This window comes from Scylla paramamosain, chromosome 2, assembly GCF_035594125.1.
Source record: "Scylla paramamosain isolate STU-SP2022 chromosome 2, ASM3559412v1, whole genome shotgun sequence".
Taxonomy (NCBI): domain Eukaryota; kingdom Metazoa; phylum Arthropoda; class Malacostraca; order Decapoda; family Portunidae; genus Scylla; species Scylla paramamosain.
In genome coordinates this window covers 14,663,155-14,677,500 of record NC_087152.1, presented here as the reverse complement: position 1 = coordinate 14,677,500, position 14,346 = coordinate 14,663,155, and the positions used below count along the sequence as shown (strand labels likewise).

Below are 14,346 nucleotides of genomic sequence, written 5' to 3'. Positions count from 1 at the left end.
CCATGCATAAATAGACAGACAGATAAACAAACACGCATAGCACAGTGACACACTCTATACTGAACATCCTCGGTCTGTCCTTTACTTAAAATCTAAACTGGAAACTTCATATTTCATCCCTAGCTAAAACAGTTTCTCTGAAGTTATGCGTTATCTTTTTTTTTTTTTTGGGTGGGGTAAATATTAAGAGTTGCACGGCTCTTTTTTTTTTTTTTCGGCTCCTACTCCTACATTGTTGGGGACCTGGTGGGGAAACAGGATTTTCGGGTGAGGAAAGCTAAAATTGGGCCATATACCGCCTCATACCACCAAAAATAAAGAGGGAGCAACCTGCTACAGCCATTGAGGTGATGACCGCCATGTTTTTGATCCTGCTCTTGCTGTAATCTTGTGTAAATCCACAGATACACTTTGAAAGACAATAAGTGCCAAAGCCAAAGTTTAAGTTCTTCCTGTGAGTGACGGATCGCCTGCGTGTGAGTTAAGGGCGATATATAATATTTCTAGACATGTCGATAATTAGGTTTACGTAAACAGACCCAAGGAAAGTCTCAGGCCATAAATAGTAAAGGGTGAGTGGGTGTTGTGTACGTGAGCTAGGGAAGGAAGTTCGGTGGTCTTTTACTTACTGACTAGTTGCTGCGGCGGAACTGATGCGGCTGAAAAAAATAAATAAAATAAAATAAATAAATAAATAAAAAAAATAAGATAAAATAAATAAATAAATAAAAACATTAATCGTCAGTAGCTTCCTAGTGTTGTGTTGTTGCTGTCTTTCTGCCTTCCCTCTTCCCTTTACTACTTCTTTTGTTTATTTGTTTGTTTGTTTACTTCCTTTCTCCCTCCTCCCCTTCCGTGCCTTCTTTTCTTCCTTCCTTCATTCTTCCTTTCCTTCATTCATTCATTATTTTTTCCTTCCTTCCTTCCTTTTTCCTTCCTTCCTTTTCTTTCCTTCGTTCTTTATCTTACAAAGCAGCATATTACTTGGAAAAACACACACACACACACACACACACACACACACACACACGCGAGTATCATAATATTGTAAGCTAGTAGTCTTCCTTCCATCCTTATTCTCTCTCTCTCTCTCTCTCTCTCTCTCTCTCTCTCTCTCTCTCTCTCTCTCTCTCTCTCTCTCTCTCTCTCTCATGTGTCACGTCATCATTCGCGTGAAGCCAAAACGGATGCGGTGACTTGCATTGCGTCCGTGTGGTGTGTGTACGTGTAATCATCACGAGCCGTTGTGGTGTATATGGATGCACGGTGCGGTTGTGCTGCCCTTGTTTGTAGGTATTTTACTCCTTTCACGATTACGGAGCCACTTACTCACCACTCACCTCTCGCACCACTCACACGCAAAACTTTCTGCGCATTCAGCTATTTTCTGTCCACCTCAATCAGGTTGTTAGTGCCGAGTCATCAGGGAGGTTTAATAGATGATTAAATACATTTATGATGAGGATGATAAGTAGATGGATATACGAGTAGGTTACTGTAGGCAGGTAAGTTTCATGCAAGTAATGCCTCGTGTAGGCGTGAGAGCTTCTTGCAGCTTCCTCTATGTCCTATCTTCGAGCGAGAATTAACCAGTGTCTTCCCTTTTTCATCCCTTTCACGGATAAATGTTGCCATTCTTTTTCTGTTTGTTTTCCTCCCCTTCTATGACTTGAACTGCTCGAAGAAAAATGTATCGGGAAACCTCTGGGACTAAATCGGCTTTCGCTTCGCTTTTTTTTTTTTTTCTATTGTGTCTGTGTGTAGAAATCCTCCTGGTTTATTTTACATTTTTCAGGAGATTAATAATAACTTATCGGGCTTTCTTTTCTTTTCTTTTCCTTTATTTTATTTATCTATTTTTTTGTGCTGCTCTTTCCTGAAAAAAATAAATAAATAAGCAAACAAATAAATAAGACGAGTGATTTCGGATTTGTTAATCTTTATTTTTCGTTCACACTGCAAAGAACATTAAACTTTTGTGTGTGTGTATGTGTGCGTGTGTGTGTGTGTGCGTGTTGCTATGTATGATTATTACATATGAATATTTACTTATTCATCATAGTTTTTCAAGTGTTTACCTTTACGTACGAGGAGTCCTTAGGTACTTAGTGGGGTCGGCGGTGTGGAGGGAACAGTGGCAAGCCTCTCATGTTAACAATTATAGAGCGTGATGAAGCAGCTCGTAACCCAACACAGAAACTGGATCCTTTCTGCTTCACGTAATTAAAGGCACGCAACAAAGAACGCTTCATGAATACTTCTCAAACTATTTTCATTCTTTCCTTCACTTGTAGCACACACCATATCACTAAGACTTACTGAAGTACTTACGTAGCATCTGCATAATTTCAAATACCAGTATGAATCGGCTACAGCACAAAGAGTAGTAAGTGTGGAGCGAGGTCATGAGGCCCTAACTAAGCCCAGATCACATACCTGTCACAGTGGAAGATTCACAGGCCTCCTCATTTTCCCCCCATTCCTCTCCCCGTCGACCCTCATTCTTGACCCAACCAGTGCGAGGGTTTCAGGTGGCGAGGCCGGGTACGCTGGAGGTCGTCGTTTGTCTGTTTGTCTGTTGGTGAGAATGAGAGGCAGCTTGTTTGGCGATGGCACCCTAGATAAAAAAGGCTTTACACTAACCGGTGACCATGAGAGAGAGAGAGAGAGAGAGAGAGAGAGAGAGAGAGAGAGAGAGAGAGAGACTTGTAAAGAATTTTATGCTAAGTGTATCTCATTACATTATAGAAACAAATAGAACACTAACAACCGCGGAATTATAGTGATTTCTAAAGACCTCCTCAGTTTTATCAAAATGGTTGCCCGACGACCAAGAATGTTGCACGTATGATGGATGAGACTTTGCTCGACCCCAAGTGGAGAATTTCAATAGTGGCTAAAATTGATTCTAACTCATTTCATACCGGACTTCAATATGCTTGTCTAATTTCCCATTCACACATACAGTTTCAGCTGCTCATTATACACACACACACACACACCTTTTTTTAACATTATGCTTTCACAAACGAGTTATATATATATATATATATATATATATATATATATATATATATATATATATATATATATATATATATATATATATATATATATATATATATAAAATTGTGTGTGTGTGTGTGTGTGTGTGTGTATTTATTTATTTATTTATTTTGAAAAAGTGAAATGTGAAATTCCTATCATTGTTTAGATTATTAGTAAATGACAGACCGAGGATGTTCATTGTTGAAGATGGGGACAGTCAAGTGTCAGTGAAGAAGGGATAGTTATCTGGAAGGCTGTGTCGAGATGGCAGTTGGAGGAAATAGATTTTTGAGACATGCAACCTACGAGAAAGAAATTAAAATGATAAAGAAAATAGTGCGATTTATAGCCAGTATGATGTTTAGAAGAGGTTAGGTTAGGTTAAGTTAGGAAATATTTAAGAGTTTTTTTTTTTCCAGATTAAAGAAGTTTTCCAACTCTTAGTGAAACTAAACGATAAGTAAGATTTGACTGACGGAGAATTCTTCACTTCCTTATTTGTACGTCAAGGAGTTTGTACCACACTTATGAAGGAAGGGAGGCGGGAAGCTGGAGGGGTGGAGGGAAGGCAGGCGGCAGTAATCAGATATTGGCAGGAGCAGCTGCTTTCCGTCGGTGTCACTTGCTGTTTAGAGTGATGGCCGCTGCAAAAACAACATGTTAATTGATGCGAATCGAGGCTCACATTAAGGAATATCATTGCCCTGCCACGCTTAGGCTGTCCCCTCTTATGTGCCTGCTTCTCCACATCATTCCTCCTTACGTGTGCGTGTGTATGTGTGTGTGTGTGTGTGTGTGTGTGTGTGTATCGTCTCAGCACACTTGTTATATCAGTTCACAGCTGTTCGTGTGAGAGATGTATACTTACGTATGTATTGCGGCATCACCACCACCACCACCATCACGGATGAAACCACCTCACTCGGCTCACAGCATCCACAGCTAACAATTTTATCCAGAAGTATTTAGACTGCTGTACTGTACTTCGCTCGCGTGCCTACTTACGTACCATCTCCGGGACTGTGTTGTTCGTTTCCGCCTGAGATTCTCTCTCTCTCTCTCCTCGCGTTCATTGCCAAACTAAAACCGGGACTGTTTGGTTTGGTTCCGCCTAGCTGAGACTCTCTCTTATAGTAGTTTCTCTCCTGTTCATTACCAAACGAATACCGATGGAAGAAGATGTAACCTACTTGACATTACCATGGGATAGAATTCTCAAACACTTCGGCGTTTTATCCCGCCAATGTTTTAATGTGCTTTACTATTGGAGATTACTGGTATTTTCAAGGGTGGTTCCATGATGAACAAAGATTTTCTGGACCGTCAGAGGGGAAAACAGCGATGAAAGTTCGACTGATTTTATGTGTTGGCTCTAAAACTAAGAGTCCTGACGAGAGAATAGAGCGAACACGGCCACTGATGTCGAGGGGAGCGTGTGTGAGTGAAGTGTAGACTACATTACTGTAAAGTTAATAAAGTATTACTGAACATAACTACACGCCACAAGGATTCAGCGATTTGATTTCACTGCGCCACACTACCAGTAATTAATCTGGCTCCTGATGTTGAGGAAATCGTGAGTTAGTGAAGTGCTATCTCACTGTAAAATTAACAAAATTAACCTAAACATACTACACGTTATTAGGATTCATTGATTAAATTTCACAGTACCAATGACTCATTTTCGTCCTCCAGAATATGAGTTTGTTAATTCTGTGCATATATCTGTGTCGGTCTGCCTGTTAGTAGTCACTCTATCTACCGATCAGTCAGTCAGTGTATATTTGTCTACGTATCTACTTATCTTCCAACAACCAGTCACTTAATATATCTATCTATACCTCTCTCTCTCTCTCTCTCTCTCTCTCTCTCTCTCTCTCTCTCTCTCTCTCTCATCCATGCGCTGTCACCTTGGGTCGCAATCAGAATCTATCGTCGTGTCTCTATTACATTTCCAACCATGGAGAGTCGGTGAGCTATCATTCCCTCTGCTTATTATAATTGTTTTGATGCACCATTCAATATATGGTTTCCAGTAACAGGACGGAGAGAGAGAGAGAGAGAGAGAGAGAGTCAATACTAAACAATTAACAATCACAGAATTCAAATATAGGTTCTCAGTTCCGCGTAAAAAGCAGGAATTTCCATCTCGCCCGCCTCTCTCTCTCTCTCTCTCTCTCTCTCTCTCTCTCTCTCCTCTCTCTCTCTCTCTGGCCATCCTGCCGTCACTTCCCATTCGTCACATAAACCTATTGACTGAACGGGTGGTCAAACATCAATGGTATTTCCACCTCCCGTACTGAGAACTCATCATTACGCACATAACACTGCGCAAACTTAGAAGTTCAGAGCGAAATACAGGAAAGTCTCGTTTAGCTTGTAGCTACTTACATATTCCTATCTATTGGTTCTGTAATATGCTCTCTCTCTCTCTCTCTCTCTCTCTCTCTCTCTGACCATCTGAATCACCAGTAATCAGGAAACTTCCCCCAGGTATTACGAAACACGCTCCACACGGTTCGAGGCTTTGCCGAGTAATCACATACACACACACACACACACACACATACACACACACACAAAGCAATTAAACACCTACTCTTACGTACACAAATGTACAAAAAGATTCATGCTCATACATAAGAACATAAGAAATAAAAGAAGCTGCAGGACGCGACCAGGCTTACACGTGGCAGTCCCTGTATAAAATATACCTACCTATTTCCCTCTATTATCCCCATCCATAAAACCCGTCTAATCTTCTCTTAAAGCTCCCTAATGTTCTATCACTAACAACATGATTACTGAGTCCGTTCCACTCATCTACCACTCTATTTGAGAACCAATTTCTTCCTATCTCCTTCCTAAACCTAAATTTTTCAAGCTTGAACCCGTTATTTCTTGTTCTATCCTGGTTGCTGATCCTAAGAATTTTGCTTACATCGCCCTTGTTATAACCCTTATACTACTTAAAGACTTCTATCAGGTCCCCTCTTAACCTACGTCTTTCTAAAGAATGTAAATTTAACAACTTCAATCTCGCCTCGTAAGGAATACTCCTCATCCCCTGTATCCTTTTAGTCATTCTCCTCTGTACTGATTCTAATAGACCTATATCTTTACTGTAATGTGGGGACCAGAACTGCACAGCGCAGTCTAGATGAGGTCTGACCAGCGCCAAGTATAACTTCAATATTAATTCCGGCCTTCTACTTTTAACACTCCTAAAAATTAATCCTAGTACCCTATTTACCCTGTTTCTGGCCTCTATGCATTGTTTTCCTAGACGGAGTTCAGAGCTAACTATAACTCCTAAATCTTTCTCGTACCCTGCACCTACCAGTTTGGTTGTTTAATGTGTACCTGTACCTACTGTGTGGGTTTCCTCTACCTACGCTAAGTACTTTGCATTTGTTGATATTAAATTGCATTTGCCATCTGTCCGTCCATTCATTCATCCTATCTAAATCTGCCTGCAAGGCGATGGCATCCGATTCTGACCTAATCAATCTATCTTTGTGTCATCCGCAAATTTACAAACATCACTACTAACTCCACTATCCAAGTCATTGAAATATATTAGAAGTAACAATGGCCTTAATACTGATATTTGTGGCACCCAACTAATTACATGACCCCACTCGGATTTAGAGCCGTTTATTACAACTCTTTGTCGCCTGTCGCTAAGCCATGACCCTATCCAGCCTAACACCTTCCCATCTATCCCAGTGCCTTAACCTTTCTCAGGAGCCTTTGATGGCGTACTTTGTCAAATGCTTTACTAAAGTCCAGATATAAGATATCATAACTATCACCATTATTTACTGCCTCGTACACTTTATTGTAAAAACTTAACAAGTTTGTCAGGCAAGACTTCCCCTTCGTGAAGCCATGCTGTGACTGATTTATCAAGCTATGTTTGTCTAAATGCTCCCTAATGTCCCTCGCTATTATTGACTCCATTACCTACAACTGAAGTTAAGCTGACAGGTCTATAGTTAGACGCTTAAGTTTTATTTCCTTTCTTAAAAATTGGTACTACATTAGCCTGCCTCCACATTACTGGTACTTCATCCGACTCCAGTGATTTCCTAAAGACAGAAACTAATGGCTCACTAATAATCTCTTTGCATTCCTTAAATACTTTGGGATATATTTCATCTGCATATTTATAACATACATACTTAATTATTTTCAAAGTATGCATGATTCCACCTGTATTGAAAGTAAGTAAGCTTGCTGCAGTAAGTCGTACATCATTAACACGAGGTAGGATTGACTGGCGCTGATCCTCAAGATTAATATTTCCAGAGTGTTATTTATTTATTTGTTTGTTTTGTATAACTTTCGCCACGTGAAATATTAGTGACCCATTTAACAGGAATGCAAGTGTGTGTGTGTGTGTGTGTGTGTGTGTGTGTGTGTGTGTGTGTGTGTGTGTGTGTGTGTGTAATAATTGTTATTATCATGATGATAATAATGATAATAATAATAATAATAATAATAATAATAATAATAATAATAATAATATCAATGGATGTGTAAGACTGTGTCATCACCATCACCATTTTTCACCACTGCCATCATCGGGCCTATTACATTTAAAATATAGTACACAATACGTAACGTGAAATTTGCTAGCGCGCACGCGCAGACACACACACACACACACACACACACACACACACACACACACACACACACACACACACACACACACACACACACACACCAAAACTTTCTAGAATTTCTCTCTCTCTCTCTCTCTCTCTCTCTCTCTCTCTCTCTCTCTCTCTCTCTCTCTCTCTCTCTCTCTCTCTCTCTCTCTCTCTGTGTTAAAAGCATGCAAGTCAATAATAAATACAGTCTCTTTAAGACAACAGCAACAACAACAATAACAACAACAATAGCAGCTGCAGCAACAGCAGCAACAACAGCAATAATAATAATAATAATAATAATAATAATAATAATAATAATAATAATAATAATAATAACAACATTGCTACACATAAATACTTAAAAGAACGGTGGTACATCCTCCGGAGCACTAGGAGAGGAGGATACACACAGTCCACAGTAAAACAAAATCGTCTCCTCCTGTGCTCTTAATCACCGTATATTCCGTCCATAACTTTCCCCCAAAAAGTCAAGAATTCCCGTCAAGATCTGTGCATTGTCATTAATGAAAGCACTCCTGAAAACTTTACAAATCATCTCCACAGCTTTGGAAAATAGTCTTCAGCAGAGACAGAACACAAAGGAAATGAGGAATGTTGTCGCATAGCCGGGGACAAGGCCTTTTGCATTATTTTCCTCCTTAAATGCGGTACTTTCCTCTTCTGATGTGGGTTTGCATGCTCTAGATGTGTTTTGGTTTGGTCAGGATATGCCATTATCTGCTTGGGTTCGGTCAGGTTAAGGCCTTGTTTATCCCTGATTGATTGTCTTCACGTGGGTGACGCATTTTCCTCCTTGGATGAGCTTTTATCTTCCTTATATAAACATTCCTGGTTAGTTATTTCTACTGTGAATGCGCGGCATTTAATATGCTCCAGGCCTGATAGTTCTGCTCATGCGTGGATAATGTATATTGTGCATTTAAGTTTAGAGGAATTCAGCTATATCATTATTGACTTAGACTAATATCTACTACCTGACCTTACAGAATGGTTTCCTGATTCACAAAAAAAAAAAAAAAAATGCATTTCCTTATTTTATATTAATTTTAAAACACTAAACAAGGCAGATAATTCGTGTTAAGTGACAGAAGGTAAATACAGTGTTCTTGCGACATCTGGCAGTTATTGTGTTGCATGTGTTGTGTGCACTAAGTTTGGCACATGGACTGTGCGTTCTCCCTTTCCAGGCACCCCTTTATCCAATGCACTGAGATGCCAGAGCCTCCATAATTACATAGAATAAGTCAGTGATGGAATCTGAAGCAGGAAATAAATGCGTATAAAACTTGTAAAAAAAAAGCAAGTAGAAGTAATACTAGAAGTAGTAGTAGTAGTAGTAGTAGTAGTAGTAGTAGTTGTAGTAGTAGTAGCACCATATAGTAGTAGCAGCAAGAGCAGGAGTATTAGCAATTTAGTAGTACTCAGGCGAAAACACAATGCTAAGCAGCGCAGTGGGCCGTGTCCCCAAACTTCCTGGTCACCAAGGAGGGTCTGGGGTGGGCAGGAAATCGGTGGCGTGCTGGGCGGTATCACTGGAGAAGCTAGGTCATGAGAGGTCAGTGTGCTGGAGAAAATGTGATGGGTCCGAGTACCGTGTAACCCAGCTTGACCCACTTACCCGCTCTCTCTCTCTCTCTCTCTCTCTCTCTCTCTCTCATACAGGAACTGCCCAGTGTAGGCGTGATAGTTTCTTGCAGCTTCCCAAACTCTCTCTCTCTCTCTCTCTCTCTCTCTCTCTCTCTCTCTCTCTCTCTCTCTCTCTCCTCTCTCTCTCTCTCTCTCTCCTCTCTCTCTCTCTCTCTCTCTCTCTCTCTCTGCCGCCTTCTCGTCACTCACTCACGGTCACACACTCACGTACATTTTCCCACTTGAGTTGACATGAGAAACAGCTGCGTCATGGAGGCTCCAAAAGGCACACGCGGAAATAACAATGACACTGCAAAGCAAATTGTTGACGAGTTTCCTGTTTGGTCGAAAGTTTTGAGTCTTCATGCGAGAGAAGAAATAAATCCACTGTGGTGGGTCATTTTGCTGGCAATTATTTACTTTTTTTTTTTTTTCTAGTAACAGTGCCATTTTTTGCAGTTCATATTCAAGCTTAGACACTTTTTTTTTTTTTTTACATCTTCACCTTCGCTGTATTATCTTCCCGTCATCCCTACTCGACCAAGAACTGCTGAATGTGGCGTGTGTGCCCCGTAGTGTGTTAACTGGATGAGAGAGAGAGAGAGAGAGAGAGAGAGAGAGAGAGAGAGAGAGAGAGAGAGAGAGAGAGAGAGAGAGATGGAGGAAATCCCTATGTTATCAGTATTGTTTTTTTTATTTTTTTATTACGTATGGATTTATATTTAATACCATTACATTATGCGTCACGGGGATACTGGTGACATGCACCTGGAAGAGGCTTTGTTCCGGCGGTGCGCGAGCCGGCAGTGCTTTGTCTGACGGGGTGAAGGAAAAAAACAGTGCATATAATATAGTTTTTAAATCGTGTTAATTGGTTTTATTTGGAGAGAAAGCGAGAGAGAGAGAGAGGAGAGAGAGAGAGAGAGAGAGAGAGAGAGAGAGAGAGAGAGAGAGAGAGAGAGAGAGAGAGAGAGAGAGAATACGGCAGGCAGCCTACACGTGGTAGCCCAGAGAGAGAGAGAGAGAGAGAGAGAGAGAGAGAGAGAGAGAGAGAGAGATCGTACACACGTAAGTCTAACCACTAATGTCAGAAAACCTGTACAAGAAGAAGACCATGCACAAAAAAAAAAAAACACTAAGGGTCCTGAGCAAGGACCCCCCCCCACAAAAAAAAAAAAAAAAAAGAAAGAAAAACAGCAACAACATGATAAGAAGAACGATACTCGAGAAGGGAGCTTTCCTCGTGTAGGTCACCAGGTTAGTAAACAGTTCGTTTTCCCCCTGAGGGCATCCCCACCACTCGTCCACCCCCTCTTATTCAGGTCAGCGACGCCTCTCCTGGGACAACTTGTATTCAGCTCTCACTCTGGGGGCGGTAAGTAAGCTGTGCATAAGGCTGTCATTTATGGTTATTGATGTCGACAATGATTTAACTCATGTCTTCGTTGTTCTACGTAGAGTCCCGGCCCGCACCCTCCTTCGCCCCTTTTTACTCTTAATCCTCTTCCTTCTTCCTCTTTTGTTTCTCTTTCTTTCACAAATTTTTCTACTATTTTCCTTCTCCCGTTCTGTTCCTACTTGTCCCTGTTCTTTTAACTTTACCGTCTTCTTTTTTCCTTGTTCTTTCAATTTCTCTTCTTCCTCTTCATTTTTTTTTTATTTTCTTTCAACTTATCTTTCTGATCTATCAACACCTTCTCCCTCTTCTCCTCTTGCCCTTTCATCTTCTCCTCCTCCTCTTTATTCTTCTTTCAACCTGCTCTCCTCTTCCTCCTCCTCCTCATGTTGTTTGAACTTACTCTTCTCTTCCTCCTCTATCTCTTAATTTAGATTAGATGGGATAGTTTATCACAAATAACTGTGATGATCAACAGGCCTTTTGTCGTTTTGTTCTCTTGCAGTCATAATTTGTGTTCCTTCCTCCTGCTCCTCCTCCCTCTCTCCCCTCCCTCCCTCCCTCCCTCCCTCCCTCCCTCCCTCTCGTTCCTTCTCCTTTCCATTAATGATTAGTCTTTCTTTCACTACGTTCTCATATTCTCTCTCTCTCTCTCTCTCTCTCTCTCTCTCTCTCTCTCTCTCTCTCTCTCTCTCTCTCTCTCTCTCTCTCTCTCTCTCTCTCGTAACCTGTGCACCGTAACAAGCAGTTAACGCGTAATTAATCAGTTATGTCACCTTGTATATGGCTCCCCCCTTCCCCCTCTCCCTTTCCCCACTCCTCCCCCTCCCTTTCTCTCCTCTCCCCTCCCCTCCCCCCCTTCCCTCGCCACTTAACCAGTGACGCAAAGGTCCGCCAATGACTTGTATATAGAAGCCACTGAACCGTGATAATGAGCTCTGCTTCACTTGATCTCGAATCAGTGTCAGAGGAGTTGGGTGGTTACAAAAGCGAGGCTTGCTGTGCATCTTAACCGTTACGGTTTTCTATTTATTATCTTAGAGAGAGAGAGAGAGAGAGAGAGAGAGAGAGAGAGAGAGAGAGAGATTTTCTTACAAGTTTCGCCGTCAAATCTCTATAAATGCAACAGGTTCTAATGGAGGTCACTAGGGTTTGCAAGCGAGTTTTCCTGATTTTAGTGACAGTTATATAAGAACTCTGCATGCACTATCAAGTATAAAAACGCCCATGAGAATCTGACTAACAATCTCTTTGACATTTAGAAATAGTCCTGACGAGAGAGAGAGAGAGAGAGAGAGAGAGCAATATGTTTGAAGAATACGAAGCAGAGAGAGAGAGAGAGAGAGAGAGAGAGAGAGAGAGAGAGAGAGAGAGAATGTCAAATTTTCGGAAAACATAAGTAATTTGCATCGTAGTCAAGGTTATCACGTGGTTCTACAGGACAAGTGACGCATGTGCAACAATGCCTCTGTTTGAAAATGGGATACGTATGTGGGTATGAGTGGAATGACACGTGGAGTGGAGTGAATGAAGTAGTAGTTGTTTGTGTGAGTGTTGTTGGCCTGGAGTGCTGAGGGAGGGAGGGAGGGAGAGGAGGGAGAGAGGATGGTGTGTGTGTGTGTGTGTGTGTGTGTGTGAGAGAGAGCAGAGAGAGAGAGAGAGAGAGAGAGAGAGAGAGAGAGAGAGAGACGAGAGAGAGAGAGAAACACTGTAAACTTGTAAAACCGAGAAAACAAAGAGTGACAGCGCAGAGTAATGAGGCGAGGAGCATACATCGACACAAATGATCAGCTTCACAAACGTCTCCATAAAAGCCATTAAAATTGGGAACGTTGGAGGAGCAAGGTGCGAGAGCGAGCGAAGGGCATGATGGGAAAAGTGGGTGGGGATCCTCCGTTCACCTGTATATTACAGTCGGCACTGAACCAGCTCTTTAGTTGCGTGCTGACACCACGAGAGGTGGTTGCGCCGCCTCCGCTACACACATTCACACACGCACACACACACACACGCACACACTCCACCGCTCCCTCGAGTCCCGCACACAACTCTCGTTCCAGCGCCGTGTATCCTGAGGTGCTAAGGCTTCCTCCTTCTTCCTTCTGGTTTGCCATCTTGGTGACGAAGGGTAGCAGAAGTGAACTTATAAATGAGCCCTGATAACTGACCTTTGTAAGAATGCCCGTGCGAGTTAACCCCAACAAGGCGGAGAGTCAGATGACCCTGGCGAGCGCTCGAAGTGTCTCCGATGAAAAGTAAGTGCATGTGTCTGTGTTTGTACCTGTGTGTGTGTGTGTGTGTGTTGTGTGTCAGAGGGGATGGAAGCGGATGGATATACTAGAGCGGATGTGAGACAGTTTGCAGTGGTTCAGTTCTGGTTATCAATCAATCACCCAGGCAGTTACACACACACACCGGGGACGGCCATTCCCCCATGTGGTGGTGAGGTGCGGCGTCCACCACTCACTTGGGACTGTTCGGATCAGCCAAGTTCAAACCAAGAGTGCATGAGAGAGTTGTAATATTTCTCTCTCTCTCTCTCTCTCTCTCTCTCCTCTCCTCTCTCTCTCTCTCTCTCTCCTCTCTCTCTCTCTCTCTCAGGGAAAAGAGTACTGTTAGTTTTGAGCTTCCTGAATGGAAAACTGAGACCGACATTTCATGTGGCATTTCCATGAGGCAGTCTTCACGGATGCCTGACATTTGACGCGTTCGTGCTGCCGGAGGGATGAAAATTTTAGACTGCTAGTGGTTCAGACCGAGCAGTGTACTCGTATGTTACTCCCCGCTTACTCTCCTGACGTATTTGTACTCGTGTATTTGTACTATTATCCAGCTTTTAGGTTAGATTGAAATATCGATATTTTGTTTTCGTTTTATGTGTCCTTCCTTCCATTATTCTATTCTATTTTATTTGTTTATTTTTATTGTCTCATTTTACTATGTAGAAAGTTTTAGTATTCGCTCTCAACAGGTAACCAGTTTCTTCACCTCGTAGACCCATTAGCTGCTACTTTCTCCATTTACTTCCTCCTCTTACTTCCTCCTCCTCCTCCTTTTCCTTTCTCTCTCTCTCTCTCTCTCTCTCTCTCTCTCTCTCTCTCTCTCTCCTCTCTCTCTCTCCTCTCTCTCTCTCTCTCTCTCTCTCTCTCATGCCGTAAGAAGTGATGGGGATGCTGGTGGCTTGTTAACACCATGTGTCATAAGTGTTATTATTTCTACTTCTAATTATCACTCATGTTTACTATTTCTATTTCTTCAAGGAAACATTGGATCATATGAAGAGCCGCTTTGCCAGTTACTTTTGAAATGAAAATCAAATTATAGATTAGATTACCTTAGGTTATCGGATTATATGAAAAAAAGACTAGTCTTCCCAGTCACTTATGAGATGGATAAAGTTAGTTTAGATTAGATATGGATGAAATAATATTAAATTTGGTTAGGTTAGTTCGAGTAGCGTAACCTAACCTATCCAGACCTAACATAAGCAATCCTAGCTTATGTCAGACACGGCTGGTCTTCATGAGGTTCTAAGCAGTTTCTGAAACAGGAAAAAAATAGATTAGATTTGAATAAAATAAGGTTAGTTTAGGG

At 41.7% G+C, this 14,346-nt stretch overlaps 1 protein-coding gene and 1 long non-coding RNA gene across 2 annotated transcripts in view; both read left to right on the top strand.

Moving 5' to 3' along the window:
* Window positions 1-14,346, top strand: part of LOC135106218 (neprilysin-2-like) — a 108,409-nt gene that overhangs the window by 2,162 nt on the left and 91,901 nt on the right.
* LOC135106292 (uncharacterized) overlaps window positions 12,632-14,346 on the top strand; it is a 49,870-nt gene continuing 48,155 nt past the window's right edge. Inside the window, exon 1 of the long non-coding RNA XR_010271241.1 lies at window positions 12,632-13,007. This is a non-coding gene — a long non-coding RNA (uncharacterized LOC135106292). The remainder of the gene's footprint in view (window positions 13,008-14,346) is intronic.